Raw genomic sequence first — 25,998 nt, forward strand, 5'->3', positions numbered from 1 at the left:
TTAGATTTTGTGCCAGTTTAGGTGACCATCTTATTCGGCAACATAATGCTGTAATTTCAGTATGATATCTCGGTTCTGTGTCTAAATTTCTAATGTTTAGGTGGAATCTTAGATGTAGGGGGAAATGATCCCCCTCCATGTAAGGCAGTACTTGGAGAGTTTCAACCATGGAAAGGAGCCCCCTGCACACCAGGATGTAGTCAATTGTACTAGCTTTAGATGCTACCATAAATGTGTATTTTCCTGGGGTATCACCTGTGATTGTGCCATTTAAAATTGAGAGCCCCAGTCTATAGGCAAATTTCTACAGAGGCCCCGGCATAGTTTGCATGTTGATCTTTAGATGCCCTCTCCTGATTCAGGTTCCCCACATTATCATTCCTTATGTTGGCTATCCTCTTAAATTTGGTTCCCAGATCTGCTCCCATATGGGCGTTTAGATCCCCACCAGTCAGGACCAAAGCGTCTGGATGTTCCATGATAAGCTCTCTTACATAGTTTTCAAGGTCTGTCCAATTTCCTTCTGTTTCTGCTTTTCTAGATGTAGGAGGTAAGTATATGTTAATGATCAATAGGGTTTTCATACTTCCTGTAAGTACTACTGCCATGGCCAGCTGTCTCAAGGGGGGTTTTGTCGTAGATTTCACTTTCAGAGCCGTTGATACCAGAATGCTCACCCCCCCTTCAGTCTCCCCAGTCCTCACCCTGGGATTGCCTTTACCATGAAAGAGTAGAAACCATTTAGTATTATATCTTTTTCAGACCATGTTTCTTGCAAAAGAATGATGATATTTGCTGCGAAAGAAAGGAGTCTCATGGGTATGAGAGATACATCTGGTCCAACCTGCCACATTCCATGATAAAAGTTCAGCTTTAGATGCTGATTTTGGTTGCTTTCTGGAGCACACCGCCATAATTGAGTGTCTGGTGCCTCCTTCTGCTCCTGAATGCTCAGTTCTTCTGCCTTTGGAGTCATTTCCCCTCTTGTGGCAGAGAATTTGAATGGGGTTCCCTTCCTTGTATATTCTTAGCTTCTCCAGAGCAGGCTGGAGATCAGATACATCTGATGACTGACATCCTCTGTAGGTGAGGGGAGCAGCTGGTGTGGGTAAAGGGTAATCTTTATCGGCCCAGTCTTTGTTGTTTTCATTTTTGTGTGTCTCTTCCAAAAGAAGATCTTTCAGCTCTACCTGGGTAGGTAGTCCTTGATGCGTTTGGATCTATGGAATCTTTGTGAAGTTGGGCTTTTTGTTTGTTTTTTCCCCATGCAGTATTCCAGGCTGAAGACTTCTTCAAATGTTTTTGTTTTTTTGTCTTCCGATAGTCAGTTCTGGGGATAAGCTACTAAAGGGGCATAGCTATTGCCCATATGCGACTCAGAGTTGGCGTTGGAAATAGTTCCAACTGAGAAGGCTGGATGTATTTTCTCTTTCTATGGATGGTGCTCATTTCTGGAAGATATAATACCTTTTGAAAGATGCCTTGTCTTTGAGAGAATTTTCACCTGATTACTCTGGTTTTTTATTTTGCTTGTAGGATCACGGGGCATGTTAATTGGGATATTGTTTGGAAAGGTTGCAAAATTGGTGTGCGTTTCCTTTTCTCTGCCATCTGATTTGGTTTTGGAAGGTGATCTGCTGTAAATGGTGGACGCTTCAGCCCTGTATCTATACAGGTCGTAGATGAGATCGGCTGTTATCCTCCTTCCCTCCTCTCTTTGTTCTGGAACCTGAATTTCTCTGGACATATTTGTTAGTTTGTGGGTGTCCAATTTTGTGATTGGTCTGAAGTTGATATTTGAATAACTTGTATGTATTCCCCATTTGAATGATACTGCTATTTTTTCAAACTTGAATAACAGGCTCCAAAAATGATTGGCCTGTTTACTATTGGGGAAGACCCTGCCTCTTAGTTGCCCGGGCTTACTGAGATCAATACAGTAACATTTTGTGTTCGTTTGAGCATCCCAACCCTTGCCCAGAATTTCTGTTATTGTCTGTAATACTTCTGAATTGGAGGCCCAGGTGCCATTTGATTTTCTTAGTGCCCAGTTATAGATGGTGATATGGTTCATGGGCTTGGATGATGGGGTTTCAACTGGGGTGGACTCTTCACTGTCTGAGGTTGCTGACCATTGGGGGTTTTCTATCTGTATATTTTTCTTGCATGCTGTCACAGGAAGTGGATGCTGAGGATAGGGTTCTTCTTGGGTGTTTCCCCACCATTCATCTATGGTTATTAGCTCTAGATTGGAGGATGTTACGTCAGCTCCCTCTGTGTCCTCACGTCGGTCATATGGGTCTGCCCAAGCCTTTAGGGTCACACCACAGTTGGGCATTCAGTCCTGAGTTGGTTTTTTCCAATAGCTGTAGGTAACTCTGACCTTTAAAGGCTGGGGAGTTATCTTTTTGTGTTTGATCTTTCGTGCCCAGCTCCTTTTTTGCCTGAAGTCCTCTCTGTTCAGTATTCCGAGGGTTTGAGGGAGGTGCTGCTTTTAGAATCCCCAACTTTATCATGTCAGCAATGCATTGTAGTATTGCTTTAATATCAGCGATTTCTTTCTTTAGAACATGCAGCTTATTGAAAATTGTCTTGTTGAATTTAGCTGAGAGGAAGCACTGATCATGTAGTTGGGTGTAAATAATCCTAGTTTGTTCACTCTCGGGCCCTTGAGCATCTTGGGGACCTACATTTCCTTCCATATTGTTCTCCTTGTGCCCAGGTGTTGATAAATTTAGATGCTTATAGAATGATTCCATAGAGGCAGAGAGAGCCTTCTCTAGGAGGTCTGGGTCCAGAGACCAATTGCCGATTTCTCCTCCAGAGTGCGGAGTTCCGACTGCAACCCCCTGGTATGTCTCTCCATTACTTATGCCTACATTGTCCGTAGTAAGTGGGGTACTTGACGTAAATTCCCTCAGTGGCCTTTGATTGTAAGAGGAAGTATGTTCACGTTGGCTGATGAGATCTGAGGCCACACAGAAGTCTGCTCTTGATTTCTGATTTGGCTTTTTGGAAGCCTTTTTTATCTTGCCATAGGTTTTTTTGGTCCTAGTAGTGTCCATAGATATATTTCACAGATTTAGCTTATTTATTTATTTATTTGTTATTTATTTTTGGACTTATCTACCACCCCATAGCACTACAGGCACTCTCCGGGCGGTTTACAATTTAATTATACAGGCTACACATTGGCCCCCCAGCAAGCTGGGTACTCATTTTACCAACCTCGGAAGGATAGAAGGCTGAGTCAACCTTGAGACGGCTACCTGGGATTTGAACCCCAGGTCATGAGCACAGTTTTAGCTGCAGTACAGCATTTTAACCACTGCGCCACGAGAAGGAGAAGAATGTGGGTTTCACAGTTACGGTCAATAGGTGCTGTATAAAAACACTCTTAGCTCCAGTAAACGTTCAGACATAACCATTGAAGGGCAGGTTATTCCACTCTGTTCCTTGGAGGACTTTTACTCACTGTGAGCCACTTGTAGATTGATGAAGACGGCAGATCTGCCCCTGCTGTCTGCCAAACAACTCTCCAAAGACAGATGACTTTTCTTAAACAAATTAAATGATTTTCTTGCAGACTTGATTCAAGCAGGTGCTTACTGTCCACAGTAATGGTGTTATTTTCTTCCCAAGGCTTCAATTGTATAATTTTATGATACAGAGGTATTTCTAATATCTCTCGGCAGCTCTAGTGGTCATTATCTCTGTGTTTACTTTTACCAAGGTTAGTATCATTTCTCCAACCGGAAAGTAAAATAGGAGCTTCAAGTATACAAAAGCGATAAAAAACCATATATATTATATAAAATAGAGATAAAATCACTGCTGCGTAGCCACGAGCAGCTTGCCTGGCTGAGCCGGATCCAGAAGGCCCCCCACCCCATGCCAGGGTATATATGTAACTCATTTGCTTTGATCATCTTTTACTTGATCTTTAACTGAACAAATATTTGTTTTGTCCATCTAAATTTTTTTTTATCCTCTGATCATGTGTGACTACGTGGAAGTACATCAAGAGGTATAGCAAGTGAGGCAGAAAAAAGAAGACTCTCAGAATGCTTTTCAGAAAAAACATCTTTTAGCTCAGGACTAGTTATCATTCTCAACACCTTCTCCAAATATTACCTTTCAGAGAGGTCATTGTACTAAAATTAAATTTAACTGTAAATTTAGCTGGTCCACATCATGAATGAGAATTGACTTGACAGCATGTGACTGTGAGGAAACAGAAGGAAACTGGGACTTGTAGTCATACAAAGATGGAGTATGTTAGGTTCTGTGAAAGATAGATTTGAAAGCACTGAAATGTTCTCATGAGATTGTTGTTAGAATTGTGCTGCCAGAAATAAAGATAAGGGAGCAAGGCCAAAGAAGCCCAGAGAAGATGAAACATAGCATGCTACTTAATTGGGGAAAGATAAGTCACCTGGGCTCGGATCGTCTCCTGTGAAATGTGGGAGGTGAACTCTTTTACACCCACTTGCTCTTAACAGCTTGGAAGTGTCATAAAGAAGGTGACCAAAGGTATGTAGAAAATGGTTGTTCATGTATGTGATCCTTGTTCATTTGCTTGTGGATGTTTTGGAATGTGAGAGGTTAGTTTTTTTTGAAGGAGAAGAGGGGGGAGAAACAGCCCAGCTTCTCTAGATGCTAACATATAGAGAGTGCAGAGATGATTACTTAGCTTAATTTTAGTTGTTCTTATTTTACTTAGGAATCGTTAACTTATTTTAATCATTGTAACTGCTGGAGATGCCTAATGTTTATGCCTTTTCCAGCTACAACTCTATTCTAATGCAACTACTTTGTTTTGTTATTTTAAACAAACATAATTCTTCAACAGAGAAGTGGTCTCTTGAACAGCACGACTTGCACCTAAATCCAGTGAGGATTTGAGAAGGTCACTAATTGCTAACTGTAAGTATTGAGAGCTCATACCTGACTAGGCTGTTGTGTGATCAAAGGAACCATATAGTCAATGATTTGCTACCTTGTAAGTTGGCAAGTGTTCTCTTTTAGGTTGGGCTTGTTTGTGGGGCATGTACTATGCACTTCTAGCCCTAAAGGACCTACATCATGTACTCAAATTGGTAGTTTTGCACCCACAGTGACTCCTTGGCTGAGATAATTATCCCTTTAGGGTGAGATGATTGTGAGAGTGATTATTATATTATGAGTTATGGCTGCACAGGAGTGGAGCAATAATTATCAATATTCTATAAGGAAATTCTAAAAATGCAGGCAGCCCAAAGGAAAAAATATAGGTAACTTTTAAGCTGGGTTTTAAATCAGTACCACATGCAGCATATTTTTAGCAGAGAGTCTACTGTTGATCTGAGCCAAACTAGGGGAGATTTCGTTAAAGTTTTTTGAGTTATTATTTTTTAAAAATGAGAGTGTTCACCCGGCAATCCTCAGATCATACAATAAGCTGCCTTGGGTGTCTGGTAGGAAAGAAAAGTAGGATAGAAATAAAATAAAAGATTTCCCACTGTGGCATTGCTCTGTCTATACCTTTGCTGCAAGAAGGCTTTTAAGAAAAATATAAGAAAAGTATATGAAAATACTGTAGTCAAAAATTCATAATCCATATGGCCATTATCCAGATTGTCTCTCAATGTTTAAATTCATGTATGCTTGCAATAATTTTTATCAGTTATAGTGTAAACAACCAATTATTTAATTAAGCCTATTGTTTTGTATTTACTCAAGCTGAAATTCCAACAACTTTGGTTGGATCCAGTCTTAATGTATTTGTTTAATATGCACAGACACGTTCTATGTCTGAGGTTACAGAACTTTTCTATGAACGTTTTCTTCAAATACCTATCAAAGGATAATTTTGGTCCCCACTTTGGACTTCTCTATAGCATTCTCCCTTTCCGACTGCCATTCTCACACTCAAGATATGGGTTTAAAAAATCCCAAAGTTTATTCAAATACAGAAATGGCAATTTATAAACGACAGATCAAAAGGATACACTTTTTGTTGAAGATGTGACTACTTCTTCCAAGCTCTCACTGTGACCATGAAACTCTATTTCATTTTCTTGAAAACTCCCTACGGTCTTTCAGTGAGGAGGGCAAATAATTGGGGCATAATCTTTGAAAGATTTCAAAGAACACTCTCTATATGTGTGAAATCCTTGGGTCCAAGTTGGTATACCATATAACAGTTGGGGCAGAATCTTGAGCTTAAAAACTTGAATAACAGATGGAATATATTGTTCCCCCTTAGTAAAGAAAAAAATGCAAGATAGCTTTCTGCATGCTCTGGGTTGCTTGAATTATGGTCCGTCTATGGGCAGCCCAGGAAAGTTTATGGTGGAATCTAATACCTAGGTACTTTAGCAGTTTTATTTGCTCAATGCAAGAACCATTAATTGTCCATTTTCTAGTTGTTACAGAATGAGTGAAAACCATAATTTTGGTTTTAAGAAAATTTAGAACCATTTGGTTGTTCTCACAGTAGGTCATAAATGTGCGGTTCAGCCGTTCAAGTCCTATTTTCGATAGCAACAGAAGGACCGCATCATCTGTGTAAAGCAGTAGGGGGCATTTCGTCTCCGCCAATCTAGGAGGATGAAAGTCTGTTCCAAAACACCACCCAAACAGATCCTTTAAATACAGGTTAAATAGTGTGGGGGCCCTGTCGAACTCCTTTATTAGCCTGAATAGGTTTTGTCAGGTTTCCTTCTGTACCACATCTAACACGGAGTGTGGTGCCTGATAAAGACATTTAATAAGATACAGGAGTCTCTTATCTATAGAGGTTTTGTATAATTTTGACCATAGAATGTCTCTTGGGACAGAATCAAAGGCTGATTTTAAATCTCTGAATGTAGTATAGAGCCCATTTCCATGAGAGGACATATATTTCTCCGCAAGATGGCTCAAAATCATACACTGTTCAATTGCTGATCTACTCTTTGTAATTCCTGCCTGTTCCTTCCCCAAGATATTTTCCTCCTCTATCCAAGTAAGTAGTCTTTGATTTAAGTGATTAGAGTACAATTTACCCCGCACTGATTGGTCTGCAGTTGGTCTTTCTCCTTTCTTAAAGATAGGTATTATTATGGCTTCGGACCAAGTGATGGGAAATTTACCTGAGTTGTTGATATGGGTAAACAAGTTTGCCAACAAAGGTGCCCACCAATCCATGTTAGCCTTTAGCATTTCAGGGAGAATGGCATCTGTTCCCGGGGCCTTGCCTGATTTCATATTTCTAATCAGGGTTATTTTTTCAGTCACTGTGGCCGGCCTCCATGGAGGAGTGTCATTTAAATTTATAGGTGGAGAGAAATCTGTAGAATTCTCTTTGATGTCCCCAAATAGAGTAGAGAAAAGCTGTTCCCAGCTACCTGCCAGGATGTTACTGCTGAGCTGGTTCGAGAACAAGCTCAGGGCATCAGTGACGAGAGCCCAAAAGAGTTTAGATTTTTTATTTAAAGTGCATTCTATTAATGCATTCCATCCCTTTTGAATTGCTTGTCTCTTTTTACATGCTATTAATTTGTTATTAATATTATAATAATATTCTGCTGGTAATATAGGTTTTCCTTTCTATAGTTGTTATATACCTCTCTCAGTTGTTTTTAACTACATATGACATTCTCTGTGAAACCACTTGGGGCCGTTTATCTTTAATGAGGCTTGTTGGAAGCAGTTGTTTGGAGGTCAGGGCCATGTTCATCGCATTGATTAGGATTGAATCTTTATATTTGGCAGGAGTGGCATTTGTGGCTCCTATGATTGAATTTTTAGGGACTCCCCCTCAGCGGAGCCAAAGAAGCCTTCTAGCTTATTGTGAGTTTCCTCAGTCCAATATATTCTCTTTTGTTTGAAGCTTAGGAATTTATCTTGGAGATGAGGTTTTGCTCTAAGATGGACAGATTGTGACAGTAGGCGGATGGTATTAAGGGGCAGGTGGTCACTATCCACCCTTAGGCCTACAGAAAATTCCACTCCCTCTCTAGATAAAGAGTGGGAAATTAGCGCAAATTCCACAGCACTGCTTACATAGGTGAATTCAGGGTGTTTGTCATAGTGGGGGTTCCCGTTTAATATTATAAGACCAAGGCGGGGCACCATTTGGATCATACAGATGCCACCATAATTCACCTTAGTATCTTTGGACATTCAACATAGCTAGGGGCAAAGATCTTATTGTCAACCAACCCCCCCCCCTTAAACTAGATGAAAAGAGTGCATTGTTATTGGAGCCTAATCTTGCATTAAAGTCCCCCATTATGAGTATCCTGGCTCTAGGGAGTTTGCATTCTAGTCCTATTGTATAATTTTCCAGGTCTTCCCAACCTTGTTTTGTGCTTTTCTGAGATGAGAAGGGTGGGATACTAACCTTGACCAAAAAAAGAAAAGGATCTAAGTTCCAAAAAGACTATATGCAAGTGGGGAGCCAGTTGACGGATGCCTGGACAGCAGAAGATATCAATATTGCTAAACCTGCTTTAGGTCTACCTTTCCTTTTGGTGGTCTCAGCGGGCATACCATATACAGCATATCCATTTAGCTTAATTTGTTTGGTGAACCATGTTTCCTGAATAAAAATTATATCATGAGCCCTCAGATGTTCCAGAAAGTTGGGATCATTTTGCTTCGAGGTCCACCCTGCTATGTTCCATGAGATAACATTGAGCTGATCATGTGTTACATTCAAGATCTCCCCTTTATCCCATGGATAGCTATCAGGTTGTCTGGAACAGATTCTAGCTATGGTATCATTATGCTGCAGGGTTTGTCAATTTCTCTTAGTAATATCAGGAAAGTTCTCTGGGCTTCATCTGGGGGTGCCTCACCTATCAGGCACAGCTCGGGATGGTTCTCAGGCACTGTCAAGTTGGAATTGAGTGTCCTTTTGTTTATTGTTATTATGGGCTCCAGAGGGGGTTTAGCAGACAAATTGGCAGTCTGCTCAAGGAGGCAATCTGGCCAAGGAAGACCTGGAATGGTCTTTTTCGTTGTACGGCTATCATCCTTGCATTTTTATGTGGGATAACCATAAGCATTTTGTCCATCATTTCAATGGTCTTATACTGTACTATCCTTAAATTTTACAATTGCCCATGCGTGGGTATAATTATGCTACTTCATTTGGCCTGATATTAATTCAAGGATGTCTGCTTGAAGGAGATGCAAAATTATCATTGGAATATATCCTGTTTCAGCAGTGAACAATAGCAAATTGCAATAAATTCTGTTGAGCCAAAAAGCAGGGACAAAGCATTGCATTAAAGTTCAGATTCAATGAAAAGAAGGGAGTATTATGCAAACTGGCAGTGCAAAACTGTGTCCAGCATGTGCAAAACAGAACTACTGAGAAAGGAAAGAGCAGTGATCAAGTGATTACTTATGAAAGGCAAACTCCCTGAGGTTCTGCAGTGAGGAGGGCAAACAATTGGGGCATAATCAGGAAATATTCATTCTTGTGTGGTTTTGGAAGTGGAAGTCATGTTAGTCTATGCTAGCAAGTCAGCAAAAACAAAAGAAAAATAAAATATAAAGACAATGAAAGCATTGTGGCATCTTAAAAACTAATTATTTTACTTACTGGTGTGGGAAAACTTTGAAAACTAGAAGAGGGACAACGATAAATCTAGAAAGACACCTACAAGAGACCAGTAGTGCCAGGTCTAGAACATCCCTGTAGGGATTGATAATCAAAGTTTGTAGAAAGAATCTGATCAAATACTACAGCTGTGGTAGCAACCTGCTTACCAGTTAGATTTAATACAGCTGTGGAAATAAAAAGCTAGAGAAGAAGCCTGTAGAAGCTAATCTCTAATTGGCCACAAGGGGCAATAAAGCAAACAGCCTCAGAAGACTGGTGGGAGGGATTGTCGAACGAAGAGACGAAGGAGCTTCTCTGTGGGATTGATTTATGAAGCAGACTCTTACTATGGACTCTGGATTTGTGTTATGATAAATGGACTGAAATGGAATCAATCAATTAATCTTTATTGCAGCCTCTGACCCATTAAAATATATACATATAATATTTAAAATAAGAGGAAGCAACTAAAACATTTCAAGACAGTTAAAACAGTATAAAGTAATAAGATAGATTGGCCATATATATTTTTTAATATTAATATTATATGCAATCAATCGATTTTAAATCTGTGGTCTCCGACCCATTAAAATACATACATGTAATATTTAAAGTAGATGGAAGCAATTAAAACATTTCAAGACAGTTAAAACAGTGAAAATTAATAAGATTACCCATATATTGCTTTTTTATTTTTGTTGTTTTTTTTATGACGGGGTTAGGTAGAGGTCAAGATTGTTTTTCGTATTCTTTGAGCAGAGAGAAGGAATTTGGTCACTGTTTGTGTCACTTCAGAAATATTTTGTATCCCAAATCAGAGTCCTACCTGGAAGACATTCGTTATGGGCTTGAGGAATTTAATAATAATAATAATAATAATAATAATAATAATAATAATAATAATAATAATAATAATAATAATAATAATAATAATCTTTAATTTATTGTCATTGTAAGCATATACACAGTATACCCATACAACGAAATTCACAGACACCCAGAGACCAGACACATGCACACACATAAAATTCCCCAAACACTCCCCACCCACTAAAAGTCTCCCACTAAAATTACAAACATCTACACCGCTGGCCAAGTAATACAGTCCAACTAATTATTCACTACTGGTGGTCTTTAAGCCATTATTAATTTCAATTATAGCTCTGGGATAAAAACTATTCAGAAAACGTGTGGTCCGAGTCTTAATTGTTCTATATCTTCTGCCAGATGGTAACAGTTCAAAAAAGTTATAAGCAGGATGGGAAGAGTCTCTCAGGATGCTGTGTGACTTCCTCAGACAGCGGGATGTGAAGGTGTCATCCAGGGTTGGGAGCTGGAGCCCGATGATATTCTGGGCAATTTTAATGGTTCTCTGTAGAGCTTTTATATCCACTACAGAGCTACTCCCCAACCATGCCAGAATGCCATAGGTTAGGACACTCTCAATGGTGCTACGATAGTATGACAGAAGTAAATGCTGAGATGAATTTAACTTGCCGAGCATTCTCAGGAAATACAGCCTCTTCTGTGCCTTCTTCATTAGCATGTTGGCATTTATAGTCCATGAGAGGCCCTCTGAGATGTAAGTACCCAGAAATTTAAAACTACCAACTCTCTCCACTTCCTCACCGTTTATATACAGTGGTAAATGTACATTTCTCTTCCTCCTAAAATCAATTATATGTTCTTTAGTTTTTTTATGTTAAGTGTGAGATGATTTTCTTTACACCAAAGTATCAATCTTTGTACTTCCTTTCTATAAGAAGAATCATTGTTCTTATTTATGAGCCCCACCACTGTCATATCATCCGCAAATTTAATAATTGCATTGGTGTTATACAGTGGGGTGCAATCATGTGTGTACAGGGAATAGAGGACGGGACTTAGCACACAGCCCTGGGGAGCTCCTGTACTTAGTACCAGGGTAGAAGAATGGTGAGATCCTATCCTTACTGACTGTGGCCTATCTGTCATCAAATCCTTTATCCACATGCAGATCTCCTGAGGTAATCCCAGGTTGATCATTTTTAAAAACAACCTATTTGGTAGAATGGTATTAAAAGCAGAGCTATAATCTACAAACAACAGCCTCGCATAAATTCCCTGTTGTTCTAAGTGGATCAATACAATATCAATTTGATACACTCACTTCTGCAAAAATTACACTCCAAAAAGACATGCTTCAAAGTTTCAATTTCTCTATCCTTACAAGGGCACAATCTTGTGCCAGAATATCACCCATTTAAAACTGCGGATTGGAGACCATTAAATCAGGCTCTTCAAAAGACATGCCTGTATTTTGGGAAAATCAAATTCTCTAAATACCTAGCACTTTGGGAGAAATTATATTTCAGGCCAAGGTGCAAGATAGAGCATGTTTTGCAAGCCATTGAAATGGAATTCTGGAAGTCAATGTCCCTGATCCGCTTTTTTAAGATAGAGTTGGCTGCCTTGGGTTCCTGGGCATAAAAGAAAGTCAAAAGATAGCCCTAATAGATGCAGTTTGGTTGAAAAAGATTTAAGCCATGAGCTGCTACGGAATATTTCTGTCGAAAGTTAAGATGTCCCATAGATGAGCCCTCAGATGTTTCAGAATGTTGGGATCATTTTGCTTCAAGGTCCACCCTGCTATGTTCCATGAGATAACTTTGAGTTGATCATGTGTTACATTCAAGATCTCCCCTTTATCCCATGGATAGCTATCAGGTTGTCTGGAACAGATTCTAGCTATGCTATCATTATGCTGCAGGGTTTGTCGATTTATCTTAGTAATATCAGGAAAGTTTCTGGGCTTCATCTGGGGGTGCCTCACCTATCAGGCACAGCTCAGGATGGTTCGCAGGCACTGTCAAGTTAAAATTGAGTGTCCTTTTGTTTATTGTTATTATGGACTCCAGAGGGGGTTTAACACTATCCTTTGTCTCTGTCACTACTGGGGAGCCAGGTACGGGCAATTGATGGTTTGCTAGGTCTTCGTTGGTATTTGGTGGCTGTCCCAAATTCCTCAAAGTAGGCATTCCAGTAGGTGTAGTATAGACATCTGCGCACAAATTGGCAGTCTGCTAAAGGAGGCGATTTGGCCAAGGAAGACCTGGAATGGTCTTTTCCGTTGTATGGCTATCATCCTTGCATTTTTCTGTGGGATAACCATTAGCATTTTGCCCATAATTTGAATGGTCTTCTAAAATGTGAATAAGATCCTCATCAGTGTGCTTCTCCTGGGCATAGACTGGTTTCTCCCTTTCTGTCTCCCTTGCATATGGGGTGTGCTAAATTTTGGAAGTACATAACGACTGTTATACCTCTTGCAGCTAGATCCTTTCTTCTGCCATAAATCCTACTGGTTATTATACTATCCTTAAATTTTACAATTGCCCATGCGTGGGTGTAATTGTGGAACAAATATTCCACATTTAGAATTTTAGATGTGGAAGTTAATTCAGGGATTATGGGTTCTAATATATTTATCAGATTCCATTTGTGCTCATTCTGTCTAAGTATCCCTTTTGGGTTTGGGTATCCACAGAAAGCTAGAGTGTGAGTCATTAGTCTCAGTTTCCATGTTGCATTGTTCTCGGGCTTTGTCGGCTGGATTATTGATTGAGTGTTCTTCTCTATGTTGCTCTTCAGCACATCAATCCAGGGGTCATTTCTCACTTCATTTATACCATCCTCACTAATATCCTGTATGGTAGAGGTGATTGCTGATTGGTGAATATTTGTCAAACTTCACCAGTACCTAACTTTTCAGAGTTTTAAGTCTCGAAGAGTTTTCCTCTTTATTTCAGTTGATCTCAAGATGTTTAAATAGGTTAAGATAGTTCATTTTTTGGGATGGTTTTCTTGATTTATTTGCATTCTTAATATTCTTGGGCTTTTTAATTAATGACGTTGTGGTCTTATTTTTTTTGCTAACTTTATTCTCTTTTTTTACTTGTACATCCATAAAGAGATCCTTCTTATCCCCTATTCCTCGTTTCCTGTTTGGAATTTTTACCCTCTTTGGCAGAACCGTCCTGTAACAATGCAATATCTTGATCAGGTTTTTTTTTGTTGTTGTTCTTTGCTACCTTTTTAACTCAGTTAGTTTGGTTAGAGTACTTAATAGCTCATAAGATTCATAGAGGAAAAATTTAATTAACTTAATCTCCTCTAAAATGTCTTTTACCCACTGGAGTAGTGTATAAGTGTCAGGCTCTCCTCTTCCCTTTAGCTGGCTTTGGAAAGGGCTCTTTTTCTCTTTGGATGCATCCTTGTGCCAATTCATCTATTTGTTTTAACATAAGATCATCTACCTCCTTTTTCCCCCTTCTCTTCTACCCTACTGGAATCTAAAGCATTTTCTGCAACTTCTAACCCTGTCTCCAGGTCAGGATCATGATCTTCCTTATTTGTTTCTATTATGGAACATTGATACTCAACTGACCAGTCTAGATTGGGGGCTGGTGATGATATCGTAATTTCATTGGTATTTTTAGTGCCCTCCTTTTGGGGCGAGAAGAAATTTGTAATTATCTTTTGTCTCTCTTTCCTCTCTGCTAATAAGTTTCCATGTAATAGAGTTCTTTGTAACTCTATTTAGTAAAAACCATTATCTGACAAGAGGAGGTGTATTACTAGTAATAAGCATATAAATATACCCTACCAGTAATAAAAGAAGATACAGTGTGCAAAAGGTCAACAAACTCTACCCAGCCACAAGGAGAGGGGATCACTACACACACAAAACCAGCTAATGACACCCAGCAACCACAGTGACAGAAAGTCTCTGCTCCTTATCACAATAATACACCCACAAAAAGATGCACCAATCACCCATCTACAGAAAAAGACAAAAGCCTATCTCACAGCCATAAATACTCCACTCCCAAGCAAACTACACCAGAACACAGAGTGCTGTCCTCTGAAGGTGCTGGCCACAGAGAGTGGCAAAATGTTAGGAAGAACAACCTTCAGAACACATCCAAAGAGCCAGAAAAACCCACAACAACCATTACATACTGGCCGTGAAATTCTTCGTGAATATACTTACTTACTTACTTACTTACTTACTTACTTACTTACTTACTTACTTACTTACTTACTTACTTGATACTTTCCCCCTCCCCCTTCTCCTTTCAACATTCTGGGTGCTCTAGCACAACTTTGTTGTAGTGCTGGCACCAAACCTTTCAAAAGAAAATGAAAAGTATTATTAGCATTATGAACGAAGGTCCAAAGTCTCCTTGAGTGGAATATCACAATGCCTTAGTTGCCTTTAAGTTCAGTTCCCTTAAAGGGGGTGCTTGGTTGAGGGGAACCGATTCCTCTCTCCCAACCCCACCAACTACTAGCACCTCTATACACTGGGTGTTCTGTGTTGGCCCAAGCAATCACACCACCTGAACTTATGCAAAAATATGAACTAAAAAGAAAGAAAAAAGTAGAATCCTCAGGACCATATGCAAATACTTTGATCGGAAGAGCTCCAAACTGATTCACATTGAATTGTGCATCATGTAGTCAATGAAAAATAATGTGAATCTGATCATCCCAATCCCAGGACATTTTCTCTATTATTTACCTTTCAGTTGCCACCTGAAAAGTTTTAAAGTGGAAAGGTAGACCTTTAATAAATGGAATGAATGCAATAATATCTCCTCCTGAGCCTGTGACTCTGGCAAGCCATAAGGTTGGTCTGGTTTCTGGTTTTTTTTTTTCCCCCCTTTAAATCTCTCTTACAGCATTGTGTAATTTTTACTATTGCTATATTTAATTAAAACAATTTTGAAACCTAATAATTATCCTGAATGTCACCATGCCAGTGTAATAATAAATAATAATAATAGTTTATTTATGGTCCTTAGACCAGTCACATAAGTATAAAACCGTAGAAAAAAATTAAAATTTCTAACTTTCAGTATTCCATTAGAACATGTTGGCATACATACAACTGGGAACTGCAATCTAATTGGTATTTATCTTCCGCAGTCAAAGTATTGCTGCACAGAACCTCGCAACCCGACAGGTGATCTGCACATCAACATCTGATAGAAGGAACTCAAGCCTATTTTCCTCCGAACGTCCTGGGAATATATTTATTAAAGGGGTTATAGTCTCTTTTTGCACTGCTTCATACAATGGGCAGGTGAAGAACATATGCTGTATGGTCTCAATCTCCCTCAGCTGGCAGGAGCATAGACTTTCAGCAAAAGGGGTATTTTTATACTTCCCTTCTAGTACAGCAGAGGGGAGGGCCAAACACCTTGCCAAAGTAAAGGCTCTTCTAGTTCCTTTAATATCCAAAGACGTTAGATATTTATTTGGTTGGTTTGGTTTTGGTTTTGGTTTTGGTTTTGGTTTTGGTTTTGGTGTGGGTTGGTTGGGTGGGTGGGTGGGTGGGTGGGTGGGTTGGTTGGTTGGTTGGTTGGTTGGTTGGTTTTATATCCTGCTCCTCGCCTCATGCGAGTGACACGGGTAGATCTTGGTGGAAGTAGGCGTTCCGCCAAGTATCGAGGCCCTAAGCCGTTTAGGGCTTTATACGTAAGCATCAACACTTTGAAGTCGATGCGGAATCGGATGGGCAGCCAATGCAATGCAGCCAGAGTGGGTGAAATGTGTTGGTATTTTTTCACACCAGTGAGAAGTCTGGCCGCGGCATTCTGCACCTCCTGAAGTTTCCGCAGCAGCCTCAAAGGCAGCCACATGTAGAGCACATTACAGTGCTCTAATCTTGAGATTACAAGTGTATGCACCAAGGTAGTGAGGGCCCCAACATCAAGATAGGGCCGCGGCTGGGCTATCCGCCTAAGATGATAGAAGGCGGTTCGGACCACGGCCGCCACCTGGGATTCCATAGTGAGTGCCGGGTCCAGATGGATCCCCAAACTGCGGACCCCATCCTTGGCAGGGAGGGTCACCCCCCCCGAAGGAGATGAAGTTTCCCAAACCCCCACTGTGGGGACACCAACCCTTAGTACCTCCGTCTTGTCAGGTTCAGCCTCAGCCCATTCTCCTGCATCCATTGCAGTATGGTTCCCAGGCAGCGCTGAAGGGACAGAACGGCATCACCTGCGGTAGGTGGAAAGGAGATGTAGAGTTGATTATCATCAGCGTACTGATGACACCGAGCTCCACACCCCCGGATGACCCCTCCCAGCGGCCTCATATAGATGTTAAACAGCATTGGGGAGATAATCGACCCCTGTGGAACCCCACAATTGAGACTCCACGGGGCTGAAACGCTCTCCCCAAGCTGTACTCTCTGGGGACGGTCTTCCAAGAAGGAACGGAGCCAGGCCAATGCAAGGCCCCCAATTCCCAGCTCAGAGAGCCTCCCCAGGAGGATACCGTGGTCAATGGTATCAAAGGCCGCTGAGATGTCGAGGAAGACCAGCAGGGACACTTTTCCCCTGTCAGCCTCCCTCAATAGGTCGTCACACAGGGCGACCAATGCCGTTTCTGTACCATGGCGCGGCCTGAAGCCCGACTGAAATGGATCCAGGGCATCTGTTTTGTCCAGGTGCGCCTGAAGCTGGTCGGCCACCACCCTCTCAACTACCTTGCTTAGGAAAGAAACGTTGGCGACGAGCCTGTAGTTGCCAATTTCATCCGCCGCCAAACTTGGTTTCTTCCTAAAGGGCCTAATGAGTGTCTCCTTGAGGGCAGATGGGAATTTGCCCTCCAGGAAAGACCCATTAATTATTACAGTGGCCCATTCCGTTGTTTTTTTTTTAATTTTTTAATTTTATTTTCAAAACTATTGGGTAATGGGGAAGGAATACAAAAGGCAAAGGGCAGTGGGGGGGATGGAAAAAGGGTTTTGAGAATAAGAAAACATCAAATGCATAATCATTCAATCTTACATATCAATTATATAAACATCTAATCTATTCATGTTCCAATAAAGGTTCATCTTTCTTCTTCTTTTTCTTCTTCTTCTTTTGACTATTTTGTCTATGTATTAACCTCTTTAGCTTTCAACTTATACGTGTAATACAGCTTAAATCTATGTTATTCCCACAGCATCAGAACACCAAGGCCAATTGTGAAAGACCCTCCTTTTTTCTTGAGAATGCACTCAGCAGACCCAAAATAATATAAATCCTGCTCTCCCCTCCCCTTTCCTCCCTGTGCTTGTTTTGTTTCTGCGACTCTTTTTTCTTCCCTATTTTAAAAGGGGAAACAATATCATTCAAAGTTTGCTTTTCAACCTCAATCGCTACATCTCTTACTGGGTGGTCCTCCATCCCTTGTATATTATCTGATATCTTCATCAATACAGCCGGTTCTGAGATCTCTTTTTGGTGTAATTTAACCTCTGCTACCTTCCCTCCCCTAGAGCCTCCAATCACGTCTTCCATCTGGTCAATATAATAATTTACCTGCATAAATTTTTGCAGCAGTGACATCTGAAAAGAAGTTTTCCAGTCTAGCCACCGATCTGTATTTTTCTCAGGGGGAGGTTCCATTTTCTGTTTCCACTATTTTCACTTAAAATTCCCTCTCCTCTTTACCCCAGTACACATCCAATATTTCTAATATTTCACCTTACAACTATACCATATTAGCAATAAGATAGCAGGTACATTCAAATAAGAGATGGAATCTAAAACATAAATCTCTCAAGTGTCTTTGTAGTCGCTAATATCTTCAGACCGGTTGCTTCTTTTTTTTCCCCTTCTTTTCTCTTCTCCAAGTTTGTTTTAACCTTCACCCGGCAAGACTCTATTATTAGAATGTCATTTGTCAAGATCCCAGTTCAGTTCAAACCACATAGCCCCCAGTTCACAGCTCACAGTCCGTTTCTTCCTTTTACTTCCAAAGACTTCCTTCTCCTCCCCCGAACAGGGAGATCCAGCAGAGTCCCGGCAATATATTATTCACGGAAAGGAGAGTCCCACACAGTCTAAAAATATATAACCACAGAGGAAAAGGGGTCCAAAGTGAACAGTTTGCAACAGAATTTATTTTTTCAAGGCCCGTCAGTTGATTCTTCAAGAGTTATTTTTCCTCCTTTAATGGAGACACGAGCTATTTCTGCCTGGCTGTTCCTTTCGAAGTAACTCGACCTTCAGCTTGGGTAAAGCTGGAATGCTAGGAATGCCGCTCCTTATCTCATTTGGTCATAAATTTGCACACAATCACTTGTTCTTCATTTAATGAGGTTTTTCATAGAACAAGAGCTTCCACTTACTTTGATGTATACTTTCGCCGTGCTTCTGTTTTCTTATTCTCGGCGAACGGAGCTGTCTTTGGCTAGTTGCCAAAAATGGCGCCCATCTTCGTCTGTGCTGATGTGAATTTCCAGAAGAAAGACAAATCGAGTTGCTGCCCAATCTTCTAACTTCTGTGGCTCACCAGCTGCTGCAGAAGGGTCTCTCCTGACTCTTCCGTGCCCCCCCCCCCGTTTCTGGAAGGGTCCCAGACCGAAGTGGTTCTAGCTTTCCCCGGGAGCTATTCCCGAGAGCTGCTAGCTTCACCAAGATGAAGCTCCTCCTCCAGTGGCCCATTCCGTTGTTGTAGGCCTGGCCGCTTTGATTAGCCAGGCAGGGCAAGGGTCAAGGGAGGAGGTGGTGGCACGACAGCGATCAAGCGCCCTGGCCACAGTGTCAGGCGTGACAGGCTGAAAGGAATCAAAAATTACTGGGCAAGACGGAGCGCTGGACATCTCAGCTTGACTCACTGTGTTCAAAAAAGGAGACAGGTCCCGGCGGATGGCCTCCACTTTAGCTTTTAAAAATGCTGCAAATTGGTCCGGTGAAAAACTAGGGGGAGGCCCATCACCCGGACCAATTCCGGATAGGTCGCGCACTATACGGAATAATTCCGCCTGCTGGTTAGACACTTCGCTTATCCAGTTAGCGAAGTATGCTCCACTGGCAGACTTTACCTTAGCCAGATAAAGGTTAGTGGCGACCTTAACAGCTATCCAATTATAATCCGTCGGATCCTTTCTCCATTTGCGCTCTAGCCGTCTCCTAATCTGCTTCCACGCCCTGAGGTCCTGGTTAAACCAGGTGGGCTCTGCGTTGGAGAGGGCGTTTAGGTGCGATCATATCTACAGCCCTAGCCGCCGCAGTAAACCAGCTGCTGGTCAGAGCCTCGACAGGAGCGCCAGCCAGGTCAGCCGTAACACCTCTCATGGCATCCTGGAATACAATCGGATCCATTAGCCTTTGAGGGCGGACCATAACAATAGGTCCCTGCTCCCTCCGAGGGGGGAGGGCCATGTTGAGGTTACATTTTATCAGGTTTCATACAGTTTTTGATATAAATCCTTGCTGCCATGTTTTGGATGCTGGGGATAAGCTACTAAAGGGGCATAGCTATTGCCCATATGCGACTCAGAGTTGGCGTTGGAAATAGTTCCAATTGAGCAGGCTGGATGTATTTTCTCTTTGTATGGATGGTGTGTTCTGTCATTTCTGGAGGATATAATACCTTTTGAAAGATGCCTTTGAGGTCATTTTCACCTGATTACTCTGGTTTTTTATTTTGCTTGTAGGATCACGGGGCATGTTAATTGGGATATTGTTTGGAAAGGTTGCAAAATTGGTGTGCGTTTCCTTTTCTCTGCCATCTGATTTGGTTTTGGAAGGTGATCTGCTGTAAATGGTGGAAGCTTCAGCCCTGTATCTATACAGGTCGTAGCTGGGATTTTCGGCTGTTATCTTCCTTCCCTCCTCTCTTTGTTCTGGAACCTGAATTTCTCTGGACGTATTGGTTAGTTTGTGGGTGTCCAATTTTGTGATTGGTCTGAAGTTGATATTTGAATAACTTGTATGTATTCTCCATTTGAATGATACTGCCATTTTTTCAAACTTGTATAACAGGCTCCAAAAATGATGGGCCTGTTTACTATTGGCGAAGATCATGTGTACCCTGCCTCTTAGTTGCCCAGGCTTACTGGGATAAATACAGTAATATTTTGTGTTTGTTTGAGCATCCCAACCCTTGCCCAGAATTTCTGTTATTGTCTGTAATACTTCTGAATTGGAGGCCCAGGTGCCATTTGATTTTCTTAGTGGCCAGTTATAGATGGTGATATGGTTCATGGGCTTGGATGATGGGGTTTCAACCGGGGTGGACTCTTCACTGTCTGAGGTTGCTGACCATTGGGGGTTTTCTATCTGTATATTTTTCTTGCATGCTGTCACAGGACGTGGATGCTAAGGATAGGGTTCTTCTTGGGTGTTTCCCCACCATTCATCTATGGTTATTAGCTCCAGATTGGAGGATGTTACGTCAGCTCCCTCTGTGTCCTCACGTCGGTCATATGGGTCTGCCCAAGCCTTTAGGGTCACACCACAGTTGGGCATTCAGTCCTGAGTTGGTTTTTTCCAATAGCTGTAGGTAACTCTGACCTTTAAAGGCTGGGGAGTTATCTTTTTGTGTTTGATCTTTCGTGCCCAGCTCCTTTTTTGCCTGAAGTCCTCTCTGTTCAGTATTCCGAGGGTTTGAGGGAGGTGCTGCTTTTAGAATCCCCAACTTTATCATGTCAGCAATGCATTGTAGTATTGCTTTAATATCAGCGATTTCTTTCTTTAGAACATGCAGCTTATTGAAAATTGTCTTGTTGAATTTAGCTGAGATGAAGCACTGATCATGTAGTTGGGTGTAAATAATCCTAGTTTGTTCACTCTCGGGCCCTTGAGCATCTTGGGGACCTACATTTCCTTCCATATTGTTCTCCTTGTGCCCAGGTGTTGATAAATTTAGATGCTTATAGAATGATTTCATAGAGGCAGAGAGAGCCTTCTCTAGGAGGTCTGGGTCCAGAGACCAATTGCCGATTTCTCCTCCAGAGTGCGGAGTTCCGACTGCAACCCCCTGGTATGTCTCTCCATTACTTATGCCTACATTGTCCGTAGTAAGTGGGGTACTTGACGTAAATTCCCTCAGTGGCCTTTGATTGTAAGAGGAAGTATGTTCACGTTGGCTGATGAGATCTGAGGCCACACAGAAGTCTGCTCTTGATTTCTGATTTGGCTTTTTGGAAGCCTTTTTTATCTTGCCATAGGTTTTTTTGGTCCTAGTAGTGACCAAAGTTATACTCCACAGATTTAGCTTAATTAGTGTCCCCTTCTACTTCTGCAGGTACAAACTTCCACTGAGAAGGAGAAGAATATGGGTTTCACAGTTACGGTCAATAGGTGCTGCATAAAAACACTCTTAGCTCCAGTAAACATTCAGACATAACCATTAAAGGGCAGGTTATTCCACCCTGTTCCTTGGAGGACTTTTACTCACTGTGAGCCAGTTGTAGATTGATGAAGATGGTAGATCCGCCCCTGCTGTATGTCAAACAACTCCCCAAAACCAGATGGCTTTTCTTAAACAAATTAAATGATTTTCTTGCAGACTTGATTCAAGCAGGTGCTTACTGTCCACAGTAATGGTGTTATTTTCTTCCCAAGGCTTCAATTGTATAATTTTGTGATACAGAGGTATTTCTAATATCTCTCGGCAGCTCCAGTGGTCATTATCTCTGTGTTTACTTTTACCAAGGTTAGTATCATGTCTCCAACCAGAAAGTAAAATAGGAGCTTCAAGTAAACAAAAGCGATAAAAACCATATAAAATTATATAAAATAGAGATAAAATCACCGCTGCGTAGCCACGAGCATCTTGCCTGGCTGAGCCACATCCGGAAGGCCCCCCACCCCATGCCAGGGTATGTACGTAACTCCTTTGCTTTCATCATCTTTTACTTGATCTTTAACTGAACCAATATTTGTTTTGTCCATCTAAACATTTTTTTTATCCTCTGATCATGTGTGACTACGTGGAAGTACATCGAGACGTATAGCAAGTGAGTCAGAAAAAAGAAGACTCTCAGAATGCTTTTCAGAAAAAACATCTTTTAGCTCAGGACTAGTTATCATTCTCAACACCTTCCCCAAATACTACCTTTCAGAGAGGTCATTGTACTAAAATTAAATTTAACTGTAAATTTAGCTGGTCCACATCATGAATGAGAATTGACTTGACAGCATGTGATTGTGAGGAAATAGAAGGAAACTGGGACTTGTAGTCATACAAAGATGGAGTCTGTTAGGTTCTGTGAAAGATAGATTTGAAAGCACTGAAATGTTCTCATGAGATTGTTGTTAGAATTGTGCTGCCAGAAATAAAGATAAGGGAGCAAGGCCAAAGAGGCCCAGGGAAGATGAAACATAGCATACTACTTAATAGGGGAAAGATAAGTCACCTGGGCTCGGATCTTCTCCTGTGAAATGTGGGAGGTGAACTCTTTTACACCCACTTGCTCTTAATTGTTTAACAGTTTGGAAGTGTCATAAAAAAGGTGACCAAAGGTATGTAGAACATGGTTCATGTATGTGATCCTTGTTCATTTGTTCGTGAATGTTGTGGAATGTGAGGGGTTAGGTTTTTTTGAAGGAGAAGAGGGGGGAGAAATAGCCCAGCTTCTCTTGATACTGACATATAGAGAGTGCAAAGATGATTACTTAGCTTAATTTTAGTTGTTCTTATTTTACTTAGGAATCGTTAACTTATTTTAATCATTGTAACTGCTGGAGATGCCTAATGTTTATGCCTTTTAAAGCTACAACTGTATTCTAATGCAACTACTTTGTTAATTAAACAAATATAATTCTTCAACAGAGAAGTGGTCTCTTGAACAGCACAACTTGCACCTAAATCCAGTGAGGACTTGAGAAGGTCACTAATTGCTACTGTAAGTATTGAGAGATCCTGCCTGACTAGGCTATTGTGCTATCAAAGCAACCATATAGTCAATGATTTGCTACCTTGTAAGTTGGCCAAGTGTTCTCTTTTAGATTGGGCTTTTTTGTGGGGCATGTACTATGCACTTCTAGCCCTAAAGGACCTACATCATGTACTCAAATTGGTAGTTTTGCACCCACAGTGACTCCTTGGCTGAGATAATTGTCCCTTTAGGGAGAGATGATTGTGAGAGTGATTATTATATTATTAGTTATGGCTGCACAGGAGTAGAGCAATAATTGTCAATATTCTATAAGGAAATTCTACAAATGCAGGCAGCCCAAAGAAAAAAAATAGGTAACTTTTAAGCTGGGTTTCATATCAGTACCAAATGCAGCATATTTTTAGCAGACAGTCTACTCTTGATCTGAGCCAAACTAGGGGAGATTTCGGTAGAGTTTTTGAGTTATTATTTTTTTAAAATGAGAGTGTTCACCCAGCAATCCTCAGATAAGCTGCCTTGGGTGTCTGGTAGGGAAGAAAAGTAGGATAGAAATAAAATAAATGATTTCCCACTGTGACATTGCTCTGTCTATACCTTTGCTACAAGAAGGCTTATAAGAAAAATATAAGAAAAGTATATGAAAATACTATAGTTAAAAATTCATAATCCATACGGCCATTATCCAGATTGTCTCTCAGTTTTTAAATTTATGTATGCTTGCAATGATTTTTATCAGTTATAGTGTAAACAACCAATTATTTAATTAAGCCTATTGTTTTGTATTAAGCTGAAATTCCAACAACTTTGGTTGGATCCAGTCTTAATGTATTCGTTTAATATGAACAGACACGTTCTATGTCTGAGCTTACAGAACTGTTCTATGAACGTTTTCTTCAAATACCTATCAAAGGATAATTTTGGTCCCCACTTTGGACTTCTCTATAGCATTCTCCCTTTCCGACTGCCATTCTCACACTCAAGATATGGGTTTAAAAAATCCCAAAGTTTATTCAAATACAGAAATGGCAATTTATAAACAACAGATTATTAATATAAACAATATCAAAAAGATATACTTTATGTTGAAGATCTGACAACTTCTTCCAAGCTCTCAATGTGACCATGAAACACTACAGTGGGGTCTTGACTTGAGAACTTAATCCGTATTGGAAGGTGGTTCTCAAGTCAAAAAGTCTGTAAGTCAAGTCTCCATTGACCTACAGTGCATTGAAAACCGATTAATCCCGTAACAGTCCGTTTTTGTTCCATTTTGGTTTTTTTCTGGTCTGTAAGTCAAATCTCAGTCTGCAAGTCAAACCTAAATTTTGCAGCCAGAGAAGTCTGTAACTCAAAAAGTCTGTAAGTCAAGCCGTCTGTAAGTCAAGGGTCCACTGTATTTCATTTGGCCTGATATTAATTCAAGAATGTCTGCTTGAAGGAGATGCAAGAGTATCATTGGAATATATCCTGTTTCAGTAGTGAACAATAGCAGATTGCAATAAATTCTGTTGAGCAAAAAATCAGGGACAAAGCAATGCATTAAAGTTGAGGCTCAAATGAAAAGAAGGTAGTATTATGCAAACAGGCACTGCAAAACTGTGTCCAGCATGTGCAAAACAGAACTACTGAGAAAGGAAAGAGTAGTGATCAAGTGATTACTTATGAAAGGCAAACTCCCTGAGGTTGCGCAGTGAGAAATGCAAACAATTGGGGCATAATCAGGAAATATTCATTCTTGTGTGGTTTTGGGAGTGGAAGCCATGTTATTCTATGCTAGCAAGTCAGCAGCACCAAAAGAAAAATAAAATATAAAGAAAATGAAAGCATTGTGGCATCTTAAAAACTTACTGGTGTGGGAAAACTTTGAAAACTAGGACAAGGATAAATCTAGAAAGACAAGGGACCAGTAGTGTCAGGTGTAGAACATCGCTGTAGAGATTGATAATCAAAGTTTGTAATCAAAGGGGGCTCTAGTGGTGAAGGCGGGAAAAAGACAAGGAGGCTCAGCTTGATCTTCATTAACAATGCTTTTATTACAAACAGCATCCAACTCAAAAGGATCAAACGGATCCTGTAACAAGTGATCTGGCAACAGGTGATATTTCTTTGGACGAACAAGTGGGGTGGTGGCTTGATTCCCTAATAGGGAGCCGGCCCAAACTTCTCGCGGTCTGTCATTTGTCATAAGGGTGCACTCCTCATGGCACATACCGTGCCGCAGCACGGGTGGCAGGCCCAACCGCCCTCCAAGGGCCTCTTCTGGAACTCCGGCCCAGGACGAATCACCCGCCGCCCGCCTCCAGGATAATTCAGGGGGAAAACTGATACGTTCCATTCCAGAGGTTCGATAGGTCTACCTCTGACCCCCGCGAGCAATGGATCTGGAAGTAGTCCACCTCCGGTCATTAAGTTAGGGAATCCCGATGTTGCATCTGCTAGCGGACCAAGGCCGAGAATGGGTTCGGTTTGCACCCCTCTATGCCTCGGCCGGTCGGGGTTCAGATCCGTCCACGTTCTAAAATCCCGCGCCCTTTCCCCCTCCTTTATATCCTCCCATATAATTAAGTCCAACTCCTCCCCTCCTTCCTCCACAAGACACACCTTTCTGTCACCACCTCAGTCTGATCCAGTTCTATCAACACCCCCTCCACACATCCTCCTTCCTCAATGTCTTCTTTCTTAGTAGAGGACGGCGCACTCCCTTGAGCTCCTTCACATGATGTTAGATCAGTCTCTAATCGTAAGG

General features: G+C 41.0%; 1 long non-coding RNA gene across 7 annotated transcripts in view; it reads left to right on the plus strand.

Annotated features, from left to right (window-relative positions):
• Positions 1-25,998, plus strand: part of LOC140705828 (uncharacterized) — a 117,084-nt gene that overhangs the window by 30,123 nt on the left and 60,963 nt on the right. The window contains exons 1-3 of one of the 7 annotated variants that reach the window (XR_013543732.1): positions 916-2,852; positions 4,853-4,926; positions 23,186-23,258. This is a non-coding gene — a long non-coding RNA (uncharacterized LOC140705828). Of the gene's footprint in view, positions 1-909; positions 4,927-21,134; positions 22,233-23,185; positions 23,259-25,998 lie in introns of those variants that run through there. The other 6 variants (XR_013543733.1, XR_013543735.1, XR_013543731.1 and 3 more) reach the window with 6 other exon arrangements.

The sequence above is a fragment of the Pogona vitticeps genome, chromosome 3 (genome assembly GCF_051106095.1).
Source record: "Pogona vitticeps strain Pit_001003342236 chromosome 3, PviZW2.1, whole genome shotgun sequence".
In the NCBI taxonomy this organism is placed as follows: domain Eukaryota; kingdom Metazoa; phylum Chordata; class Lepidosauria; order Squamata; family Agamidae; genus Pogona; species Pogona vitticeps.